Genomic DNA, 13066 nt, shown 5'->3' on the forward strand with positions numbered 1-13066 from the left:
AGTCTACTAATAGCTGTCTACAGATGTGGAAACTAAAGATTGGCGAGGGAGGAAGTAACCTCCCTGAGGTCACACAGTCATCATTGGCTGACCCAGTATTAGATCCCAGGGCAGTGTGACTATGAATGCAGCCTGTCATAACGAAGCTGTCCTGTCACTCCCTGGGCCTGGGAGGATGGGAGATGGCTTCCCTGTGGGTGGAGACCCCAAACAAGGATGAATTATTGAGGAAGGCTTGGGAAGAGGTGGAAGGGAATTTGGAGAACTCTAAATCTGGCTGTGAAAGATATGGGACTTGCGGGAGGAGCAGCCTTTACTTACAAGTGAAGCCATTTCTCTAGGTTAAGATGGGAGGAGCATTTGGAGGGAAAGGGAAAGGAAATACCCAGGTGATTTTTCTTCCTTAGCTCTTCCTCATGGGAGAGTCATAGTCTTTGACTGAACAGAAAAAAATATTTTGCAATTAAGAACATTTCCAGAGTGGGAGGTTAAGGTTAGCAGATGTGAGCTATTATATATGGAATGGATAAACATCAAGGTCCTACTGTATAGCACAGAGAAGTATATTCAGTATCCTTTGATAAACCATAATAGAAAAGAATATTAAAAATATGTGTATATATGTATAACTGAATCACTTTGCTGTATAGCAGAAATTAATGCAACACTGTAAATCAGACTTCATTTTTTTAAAAAAGAAAAAAATGAACATTCCCAGAGAGAAGAATTTGTTTCTATCCATGTACACCATTAGCAGTCAACATGTGAGGCCAAGGGCAGCCCAACAGAAGTCAGTTACCATGTGTGGCTGTGTGGAGACCACATCAACTTGTAGCAAGGAGCTCGCGAAGGCCAGTGGAGTGTGAGCCCACAGAGGGAAGTGTGGGAAAAACCCTCTTAGGGAAATTCTAAAAATGCCTAGCGAGAGAGCCAGTGTTGAGGAAATTCCAGCTGTTGGTGACTAGACATAATATCTGAGCAATTACTGACTTTGACTTTTCATCACAATGTTTTGGTGCTTGTAGACACAGCTAAGATGTGGTGACTGTAAATAATGTAGTATATGTTGTCATTTCTTGCCAAGTTGCCTTAAGCTCGACGTTAGCAAAATTGATCTGAAGTAGAGTTTTCAGTACTTATTTGCTTTTGTGTTACAGAGATGGATTGTTTTGCTTGTAAGATGATTTGATTTAAAAAATTAGCTTGTTTCATGAGAAAAAATTATGTGTTAGATATTGTTTTATGTCCATACGTCTCAGAATCGTTTAGGCAGATAGAAATGTGATCCTTCAGCATCAGTTTTCCACTCCTGTAATAAAAACTACACCAGCTCATCCATCAGTGATAGAGGTAGTTTAGGAAGAAATTACATTCCTCTGACTAAAGGAGTCCAAATGTTGTTTTATTTAAATATCTAACTTCCTGGAAAACTTGATGTGGGTGGTGTGTGTGTGTGTGCGTGTGCACGTATGTTGCTGTTGTTAGTAAACAGGAAGGCTTTGAAACAACACACTTCAAGGATTTAAATCCAGGTTTTCTTGTACTTTCTTTCTGAGTGGGTTTTATTTTGTTAATTTTTTCCCTCTTCTTTAAGGAGTTCTAAATTAATTACCCCACTGTTTTTTTTATAACGGTATTCTGAAGTGGTACCCCACAGACATAATGTTATGACAATGGAATTTCAGTTTTTTTGGTTGACTGCTTGCAGAGAGGTTTTATTTGGACAGTAATGCAGGACATTGGCTTTTTTTTTTTTTTTAACACAGAGTATAGCTTTTCTTTCTTCTTTTTTTTTTTTTAAAGAAATTACTTGTGGGAAAATAGTTCAGAGTATCTTCTTAATGATTTTCCTCTTGAATTTTTGTTTATTTCCCACCCCATCCTTCAACTCGTTGTAACTAAAAACGAGCTTCAATTCCTCATCTTGGTTACAGTGGTTTAGATGTTTGTTGGTATATGACTTTGTTTAGTAAAGTTTGTGTGATTCCTCTTCTTTTTTCTTCCCCCAGTGATCTCAGTTTGCTAAACATTGCATACTTTTAAAAAAATGTAGTAGATTATTATTTGGCCTCTCTAAAGTGTGTAGTCATTGCTGTTTTTTACTTCAGTCACTCAGAGTATTTTATGAAATCAGTCCAACCCCCAAAGTTGTTTATTCTTGGCTTTGACTCTGGGTGGAGGTGTGCTGTGATTTTCATGAACTGTGATGTTTTCTGTCTTACGTAGGCTAGGACCTGAGAGTTTTCAGCAGTTTCCCTGCAACCAGGGAAAACTGTGTATTCAATAAGGCCCTTGCCATAGGCTACTTAGTCCTCAGTTCTCTTTGATGTACACAACTCTGCAAATGGGTCTTGGCCAAGAATTAAGGCTGTTCATGGCAGGGGAGGGGTAGAAAACATAGGAACCTAGGTGACTGACTCTTGGGAAGATCTTAAATAATATCATCTAGTCCCAAGATATCAAATATGTGGCACGAATACCACTACTCTTCCCTCCCACTTCCATAACAGACATCAATAATCGATCATGGCTCCCTTTCTGTTGAGTCATCCATGGCCACATGGTCTTTCAACATGGTATCCCAGGACTTCTGCTAAAATGCCAATGGAGTTGGCATATGAGATGGAATCTCTATCAGCAGATCATAATATACCTTTATAAACACCTGGCGACACGGGGAAGTTCCAAGCAAGGCTGAAGAGCATTGGAGTTAAGGACAAAGGCTCGAGAGTGAAATGATGTGAGCCACAGCACTTGCTGGCTGTGTGATTTGGGGCAAAGTTCTTCATCCTCGTGAGCCTGTTGCCTTGCCAATAGCGTGGATGATAATAGAGGCTACATCATAGAACTTTCGGTAAGGTTAAACCAAAATAGTTCCCATGAAGCATTTAGCACTGGGTTGGCAGCAGTGCTCAATAAATGTGAGCTGTCATCACCATTACCAGCATTCTTAGGGACTGTGACTTGTTTATGGTTACAAGGCTAGTTAGGACGAGGCAGGGTTTCTCAACTTCAGCATTACTGATATTTAAATGGCCAGATACTTATTTGTTATAGCGGCTGTCCTGTGCATTGCAGGATAATGTTCAGCATCCCTGACCTTTACCCACTAGATGCCCATAACTCTGCCCCTCAAATTGTGACAAATGTCTCTAGACATTGACTGATGTCCCTTGGGGGCAAAATTGTCCTGGTTAGGAACCACTGGACTAGACGTAAGTTCACCTATAGATTTTGTGTGTGTATGTGTTTATATTTTGTCCAGCTTTATTGACATGATTGACATACAACATTGTGTAAGTTTAAGGTATACAATGTAATGATTTTATGTATGCATATGTTGCAAAATGATTACCATATAAAGATTAGCTAACGCATCCATCACTTCACATAGTTACAATTTGTGTGTGTGTGTGTGTGTGTGTGTGTGTGTGTGTGGTGACATCTTTAAAAATCTACTCTCCTCGCTACTTTAAAATATACAATACTGTATTGTTAACTGTAGTCACCATGCTGTATATTACCTCCCTAGAACTTACTCATCTTATAACTGGAAGTTTGTACACTTTGACCACCTTCACCCATTTCTGCCACCCCTGGAAACCACCCATCTGTTCTCTGTTTCTATGAGCTTGGTTTTCTTTTAGATTCCACATACAAGTGAGATGATAGTGTTTATCTTTCTTTGTTTGACTTCGTTCACTTAGCATAATGCCCTCAAGATTCATCCATGTTGTCACTAATAGCAGGATTTCTTTCCTTTTTTAGGTTGAATAATATTCCACTGTGTGTGTGTCTGCCTGTGTGTCTGTGTGTGTGTATACTATATTTTCTTTATTCATTCCTCTGTTGATGGACACTAAAGTTTTTTCTATGTCTTGGCTATTGTAAATAATGCTGCAGTGAACATACGGGGTGCAGATATCTCTCAGAGATGGTGATTCTGTTTCCTTTGGATGTATACCCAGAAGTGGAATTGCTGGATTTTATAGTAGTTCTTTTAATTTTTTGAGGAAACTCCATACTGTTTTCCATAGGGGCTATAGATTTTTTTTTTTGATGTTAATATATTTGTGCCTGAATCCATTGCCAGGGGTGCTAATTCTGTTGGTTTTGACATTAAGCTCGAGGGACTCTTTTTTTTTTTTTTTTTTTGATTTTTACCAGTGGCTTTGACATCTCTGGCTTCGTATCAGGCTACAACGTTTTCTATTTATCAACCTGGGCACAGTTTTTTTTTTTTTTTTTTTTTTTTTTTTGCGGTAGGCGGGCCTCTCACTGTTGTGGCCTCTCCCCTTGCGGAGCACAGGCTCCGGACGCGCAGGCTCAGCGGCCATGGCTCACGGGCCCAGCCGCTCCGCGGCATGTGGGATCCTCCCAGACCGGGACACGAACCCGTGTCACCTGCGTCGGCAGGCGGACTCTCAACCACTGCACCACCAGGGAAGCCCCTGGGCACAGTTTTGAATAACAGATTAATTAGCTCCAAGTTTTAGTTATGTTTTTTGCAATAGAATTTAAAGTAATGTCAAGGAAAATGTTGACAATATACTTTTCAGTGAGAACAGCTATATTCTAAACTATATAATGATAATAGTATGGGTATAATTAATTTGAGTACTTGCTATGTGTTAGATGGTAGGCTATGAACTTAATGTTCCTCCTGCCATTTAATGGTTATGATGCACGAGGCAAGCATTATTATCGCCATTTTACAGATGATGGAACAGAGGCACAGACTACTTTACCCAAGGTCCCAAAGCTTCTAAGTGGCAGAATACATCACCCATGCTAGGCTTTTTGTCTACAGTACACACAAAAACACATGCTAGAGAAAGATCTGGAAGGATATATACCCAGGTGTTTACCTTGATTATTTATAGATGATAGGATTATGGGTGTTTGTTACTTTATACTCCGTGTTTTCCAAATTTTCTGCTTTGAGCATTCATGATTTCTTTTAATAAGAAGAAAACAAAGTTATAATTATGCAGTCCTGTGACTTTTATAAAACAAGTGATTATGTTTACAGCAGTTTAGCTCCTATTTATTTGATTTCGGTTATGACTGATTGAAGAGCAACAGGAATTACATTCGAATTTTTCATGTTGGATACCAGAATAGCAACATACAGCCCCTTAATGTAACACATAGCTGTTTAGAAGTGGAGGCTTTACGTATTTGTAAGCTGCTCTTCCCGTTACAGGTTGTTCTGTAAGTAATCATATGGAATTTAAAATAAACATATTACATGCTATAGATCCAAAAGAATGTTGTCCTTCAAGATTTCCAACCCTAGGAAATTACATGCTGCTTCAAAGATGCTACCAGTGAAACCTCTTCGCTTGAATTTCACTTTTGATTATCTCCTTTAAAGCTACTTTCTGAATCAGACAAGAAAACCAGGCTTCATTATTTCAGCAAAAGGCCAGGAATTACCTGCTTGATTGCCCCCCAAGGCATGGTCTGAATTTCTGTTAGGTCATTTTCAAAAATCAAACACAGCCACATGGATAAAATTTACTGTTAAGAGGCAATGTTTTAACCAATGTCTTGTTTTCTCATGGAAATTCCAAAAAGGGAAATCCAAATGGGGTTTGATGAATGGAATCATTGTTGGAATAAGTGCAGATCCTCACCAGTGACTACTTTCACGTGTGCTGCATTCATCTGAAGCATAAATTCAGGCATGTGTGTGTGTTCATTTGCATTATTTTATAGTTCTCCATCATGGGTTTCAATTCTGAATATGATATTTGCCTGGCTTTATTCACGATGGCATACATTTCCAATTTTAAATAACTTTGAAAGATTCCCTTGTGTCTGCTCTTACAATTGAGAGGTCTTGGTGGTTCTGGGATCTGGGGGAAACTAAGTCTAAAAGAACACGTGTAAACACATATGTTGAGCTAGGAGACCTAAAGGTCACCAGAGGCCCAAGGTTTTACTTTGTCTGTTAGGTCTGACATGTAGGATTGGGCACTGGTGGAATCCCAGGTGGATGGAGATCCCAAGGGTGGGTGGCTCCCCCGCAAGGGACTCCCTCCCAGCTCTCTCTGGGGCGTCTGTGGGCTCTGGGTCAGCACATCCACATTCTTGTCTTTGGAGTTCCTGTAAAGGGAAAATTCATTTCTATCTGAATCTCTCATTTCTGAGTTGGGTGTCATTATCTTTATTTTACAGTGGAGGAAGGAAAGGCCAAAAGAGCTGGGGTCTTCTGATGACAGGGTGATCTTGTCACTTGACCATTGGTTCGTTTGGTCATTCATTCATTCAAACATTTAAGTGCCCACTCTACGCCACTGCGGAATTTGTAGTGCGCAAAACACACAGATCTCTGTCTTCATGGAGCTTTTTTCTAAGGAGGGAGACAGATAGTACATGAGTAAATAAATCAAATAACAAGTCAGAATTGTACATAATAATTTTGAAGGACGAGGAGGGAGAGGGCTCTCTCTGGAAGAGGTCAGTGAAGGTTTCTCTGAGGAGGTGACATTTCAACTGAGACCCGAAGGCTAGAAAGACCTAGCCATGCAAATAGCTCGAGGAAGAAGATCATGCCAGTCAGGTTGAAGGCTCCAGTGCTCCTACCACATCATAAAAGGCATGGAATAATTGTACCATCAATACATAAAATGGGCATAAAGTAATCCTATCCTAAATAAAGCAATCCTGATATGGGTGAATTTCAGAGAGAAGAATTTGTAAGGACATGAGACAGGATGGAGATCTAAACTATATTTTCTTTCGTGATAAACCAGAAAAGTTAGTTTTAACATGGATACTGAACTAAGAGCTGTTTTACTTTTTAAAAATATATCATTGTGCTCATCATGAGATAGAACTGTGCGAGAAGCCAGGGTCTTCCACTTGGAGATGCTCTTTGCCCTAGAAAAATCTGGCTTTATTGGATACTGCAGCAGAGCAGTTTTGAGAGTGTTTGTGTGTGTGTTTGCTCAGCTCACATGATTTCTTTTCCCCAGAAGGAGACCAAACTGTTTATAGGGAGGAGAGCAACAAACAAACAACGGGGTAATACACTTCCAAACATTCAGGAACATGGGACCTTTCAGCCAGCACGGAGATCTAGTGGGCAAACAGCAGGCCAGCCATGCTTGATTCTTTTGGAGCACACGTTTCTGCTTCCTTGGGGATGACAATATAAATTGTACAGACCATTATCATCTCTTCTCCAGAATTCTAACTTCTGAATACTGACCCAGAAAAGGCACAGTTTGTACCCCTGGAGCATAAGATTCATGCTTCCCCGGCACCTGCTGGAGGGATGAAAGAATATTTCATTGGCCTCTTCTACCTTCTGCTGTTCTGTGTCCTAAGACAAGCATCCAGAAGAGGCTATTTTCTGTTGCCTGGAGGAGAGACTGGCTGTGCTGTGCCAACTGGAGTCTTGTAGGAATGGCAGCATCACAAGCTTCCCTCCGCCATTTCTCCCTGGGCCCCGAACTCTTTCCAGTGGAATGCTACAGCTTACTTGGAACTAAGGGATGAGTTCTCTCTCTCTCATTCTCTCTCTCTCATTCTCTCTCTCTCTCTCTCTCTCCCTCCCCCAGCCCCCCGCCCCACCCCAAAACAAAAATTTTGGTGTCATTTGGTTTTTTGACTCTTTTTAGGACATGTATTCTTCTTCTAAGCTAAGCTGGGACCCCAGATACATATACAGAGTGGCCTGATCTTTTCCACTGTTGGTAACTCAACCTTCAGATTCCTTTGTGGCAGGTTCTTAATGACCATCTTACCATTATTATTCGTTTATTTCTCTATTTTTACCCACTGCTTCCAAACCTACAGTTTTATCTGGCGTTTTCTTATGGTTTAAATAATGACTAACAGAAGACATCCTCTTTGCTGACTTGGTCAGTTTATATTGGTAGCTACCACTTTTAGTTTCTTCTAAAAAACTGTTGAATTGAAAAATTACACATCATTCATGGAGAAAGTCACTGGAATGTAAGCTCCGTGAGGGCAAGGATTTTCATCTTGTGTTTACTCCTCGTCCCCAATGTCTCATGTAGTGCCTGGTACACAGTATAGCAAGCAGTGAATATCTGTTGTGTGACTGATTGAATGAAATTGACATCAGGCTTATGTGTGTGAGGGAGGGGCCCTGGCAGATGCCCACTTCTGCTTCTCATAAGAAGGTTCCTCCAAAGAGAGAATGAATCCTTAGAGCCACATTAGATGTAAAACTATCAGGATGCCAAGGTTAGCAAAAGTCTTGGAAATGAATACTTGTTTTTCCAAACTGTTCTATGAATCTAGTAATCATTCAGACATATTGACCATTAAAACCACAAGCTGGGCTACATAAGCTGTTCAGGAGCCATGGAGACAGAGGATGAATTAGTACTGGGAAGGAAGACTTAGTGACAGGCACTGGCCCCTCCACATAATAAACTGGTTGATTCCGTAGCTTCCTACACATGAGATGCAAATGCCCCTGGACTTCCCAGAAGGTGAATTTTTTTTTTTACTGTATAGCACAGGGAATTTTATTCAATATCTTTTTTTTTTACATCTTTATTGGAGTATAATTGCTTTACAATGGTGTGTTAGATTCTGCTTTATAACAAAGTGAATCAGTTATACATATACATATGTTCCCATATCTCCTCCCTCTTGCGTCTCCCTCCCACCCTCCCTATCCCACCCATCCAGGTGGTCACAAAGCACCGAGCTGATCTCCCTGTGCTATGCGGCTGCTTCCCACTAGCTATCTATTTTACATTTGGTAGTGTATATATGTCCATGCCACTCTCTCGCTTTGTCCCAGCTTACCCTTCCCCCTCCCCATATCCTCAAGTCCATTCTCTAGTAGGTCTGTGTCTTTATTCCTGTCTTACCCCTAGGTTCTTCATGACATTTATTTTTTCTTAAATTCCATATATATGTGTTAGCATACGGTATTTGTCTTTCTCTTTCTGACTTACTTCACTCTGTATGACAGACTCTAGGTCCATCCACCTCATTACAAATAGCTCAATTTCATTTCTTTTTATGGCAGAAGGTGAATTTTAATTAGAACATCCAGATGAAGTTTCTGCCTAATTTAAATCCCATGCATCATCTTATGAGACGCAGTAACCTGGAGTTCTGATTCTATTTGTTGTCGCTTCCTTTATTACGTTTTGTTTTTAGACTGAGAGCCAGGAGGCTGACCACACATGTGACATTGTTTATGGAGTCGTGGACTCTAATAACTAAAGTCCGCTTAATCACGATGGGACGAGGTTTGCTGCCAACAGCTTTGTCAGAAACTAGAAGGAGGTCGGTGGTGACTGAGCATGGCCGTGGAGCCCACCTGGAGCTCTCTTCGAGTTACAAACAGCCTCCTCTTGAGCCCCTCTGTTTTGAAAAGAAAATGATTTGGTTACTCAGTTACCCAGAGAAATGAGACTGATGTCCGCTTTTCCTTGTGGGGGAAGTTCTCAGATAAATAGCAGTGGCAAGGAGAGGAATGTTGGTGACCCAGAGGGAGTCCTGCCTTCTGCCCTGAGGGTACCTGGAGTGGCAATTCTCATCCCAGGGCGGGCAGTTTTGCCTCCCAGGGGACATTGGGCCAAGTCTGGGGACATTTTTGGCTGTCTTGACTGGGGAGTGTTGGGTTCCACTGGCATCTAGTAGGCGGAGGCCAGGTTTGCTGCTAAACTTCCTACAGTGCATAGGACAGTTCCCTGCCCCCAAAGTCAATCGCGCCCAGGTTGAGAAACCCCGCTTATTTTCGTGAGAATGTCCCTGCCTGGGGAGGCGATTCTTCTGTTGTTGCTTTCCTGTTCTGACTTGAAAAGATGATCGCCATTTTTTAGTGAATTGGAGGCAGACCTGATTTCAGCCGTGGGTGGGATAGGCAGCCTAAGCTAAGCAGAATGATTTGAAAGACACTGAGAAAATCCGGACTTCAAATGTTCCTCCACGTGAGAGCTCCAAGACCTAGAATTCCTTCAGTTGAAACCTGGAGAGGCCCCCCACAGGAAGTCAGGATTCCTGGGTCTTGAAGCAAGCTCTGCTACTTCCAAACGCTTTGTTGAGCATTTACTACACTGTACCCAGCCCAGGGCTAAGTGCTGCGCACCTATTCTTTTTTTTTTTTTAATATCTTTATTGGAGTATAATTGCCTTACAATGGTGTGTTAGTTTCTGCTTTATAACAAAGCGAATCAGCTATACGTATACATATATCCCCATATCTCCTCCCTCTTGCGTCTCCCTCCCACCCTCCCTATCCCACCCCTCTAGGTGGTCACAAAGCACCCAGCTGATCTCCCTGTGCTATGCGGCTGCTTCCCACTAGCTATCTATTTTACATTTGTTGTGTATATATGTCCATGCCACTCTCTCACTTCGTCCCAGCTTACCCTTCCCCCTCCCCATGTCCTCAAGTCCATTCTCTATGTCTGCGTCTTTATTCCTGTCCTGCCCCTCGGTCCTAGAGTCTGTCATACAAAGTGAAGCACGTGTTCTCTTGTTCCATCCTCAGCAACCCTGTAAGGTGTGTGCCATTCCTACTGCTAAGGAGTGCATGTGGGTTACTCCGGAACCTGCCCAAAGTGACACGCTGGTAGGCGTGGTGCTGGGATTTTACAACCAGCTATGACTGATGCCCAGGTCTTTGCCAGGAAGCAAGACCTTACCTTCCTGAGCTCTGAGGCATCTCAGCTGACTGTTCTATGACTGTTTTCACCTGTGGAAATTGGGGAAATTAAGTTCCATGACTTTTAGGAATCTTTTTAAGGCTATTAGGTCCTTATTTGTTCCTTTGTTGTATATCTTGCCCTCTTTGAATGTTCCCTTTTAAAATGGAAACAGTCCCAGGATAGGTAACCATTGGAAATCCCCACAGAGGGATTCGAAACCTCCCTGCATATCATTAATCAGGTGGTGAGCTTCTAAAAAAGCCTGTTTCCACAGTCCCTCACCAACACTCTGCTTTAGCAGGTTTGAAGTGGGCTCCAGGAACCCTTGTATTAACCTCCCTGTCCCTTAACCCTTGTATTAATCACGCCCAGGTGATTCTGATGCACGAGGTCTGAAGATCACAGTGAAGAAGAGTATTTTAGCCCCTTTTGGGGAATTAGCTTAATCAACTGGTTTCCTTTAAGATAAGGACACTGACCACAGTGGAAGTTCAGTGTTATAAGTGAATTGTGGTCCCCAGATCCCTTAGGCTGGCAGGGCTGGCTGTGACTCCTGTCCTCAGACTCATCCCAGGTCAAGGGTTCCCAAACATAGCTGCTTAGAGTTACCTGGAAAGCTCTTAAAACTCCCCATGCCAAAATCGTACTCTAGGTCAATAAAACCCCAATGTCTGGGGCTGGGAACTGGCCTCAGTATATATATATATTTTTTTCGTTTTTAAGATGTCCAGATAATTTCCATGCACAGCAGTTTGAGAACCACCGTTGTGGATGTTACAGATTCCACACCTTTGCTGCTGCTGAATTTTCACCTGTAAGGCAATTCCACTCTCCCGGCTCCATATATAGAAATCTCACCTATCTAGTGAGACGCATGGGTAACCCACTCTTTTCTCTGTTGTCTTTCCAGATGCCCCCTGCTCACTCCTCTGCTTTTTAAGCTAGGTTTTTTGTTTGTTTGTTTGCGGTACGCGGGCCTCTCACTGTTGTGGCCTCTCCCGTTGCGGAGCACAGGCTCCGGATGCGCAGGCTCAGCGGCCATGGCTCACGGGCCCAGCCGCTCCGCGGCATGTGGAATCTTCCCAGACTGGGGCATGAACCCATGTCCCCTGCATCGGCAGGTGGACTCTCAACCACTGCGCCGCCAGGGAAGCCCTAAGCTACTTTTAAGGTATTTATCTTACCACCTTGTTTGTATTTACTACGTGTCTTCCATGAGCTAGATGGCATCTTCCTTAAGGGAAGGGGCTCTAATGTATGTTGCTGTGGGCTGATGGGAGCAGAAAGAGTAGGAGAGGGTGGGTGCAGAAGAGACAAGACACCCCCAGTTGAACTTTCTACCATGGCTTTCTTCATGACAGCAGAGGAAGAGTAATAATAATGGTTATAGGAGGTCACCGTGGCACTAGACTCCTTGAATAAAATATCCTAGTAAAAGTTTTGAACTCAGTTTTCTGGGGAGGAACAAAGAATCCTTCTAAATATAGCACCTTCTTAATAATGACATTTGACTATTTGATATTTTGAATTGTGACTTTTGCTGACAAATGGAGGAACAATTCAGAATGCAAAACAGCTTTCCTCACCAGGATGTTTGGAGTGACTAGTTAATGCTTGGGAAGGAATTTAAGAATAAGTAAAAGCACTCTCTGAGCTTCCCTTCGTCTTTGTTGGTTGTTTCCACCCTGCTCGCTTAAGAAACAAACCCTGGACTTCCCTGGTGGCGCAGTGGTTAAGAATCCGCCTGCCAATGCAGGGGACACGGGTTCGAGCCCTGGTCCGGGAAGATCCCACATGCCATGGAACAACTAAGCCCACGTGCTGCAACTACTGAGCCTGTGCTGTAGGGCCCGCGAGCCACAACTGCTGAGCCCACACACCACAGCTACTGAAACCAGCACGCCTAGAGCCTGTGCTCTGCAACAAGAGAAGCCACCACAATGAGAAGTCCGTGCACCGCAACCACGAGTAGCCCCCACTTGCCACAACTAGAGAAAGCCCACACACAGCAACGAAGACCCAATGTGGCCAAAAATAAATAAATAAATAAAATAAATAAAATTTAAAAAGTACTTACCTTAAAAAAAAAAAAAAAAAAAAGGAAAGAAACAAACCCTATCATCCTGAACCGACATGGTGGCTCAGTTTTCCCAAAGATGGGAGTCACATAGGAGCTGCCTGTGGCCTTGATGTTCCCTGAAGCTGTGCTTTGATTGGCTCACCTAGAATTTTAAAACTGATGACTATTTGGGGAAAGATCTGGATTTTTTTTTTGCCTCTCTTGAAAATTCAAAAGCTCTTTCTGTTCTGAGCTTGCTTTTTGGGGGACAGCAATCGGGCTCTGCCCCTTTCAGTTGAGACCTGTGTGCTCAAACTGCCACAGTCCCCAAGCCTCCCTAATTACACACAACCCA

This window comes from Mesoplodon bidens, assembly GCF_964165515.1.
Source record: "Mesoplodon bidens genome assembly, chromosome: 10".
Taxonomy (NCBI): Eukaryota; Metazoa; Chordata; class Mammalia; order Artiodactyla; family Ziphiidae; genus Mesoplodon; species Mesoplodon bidens.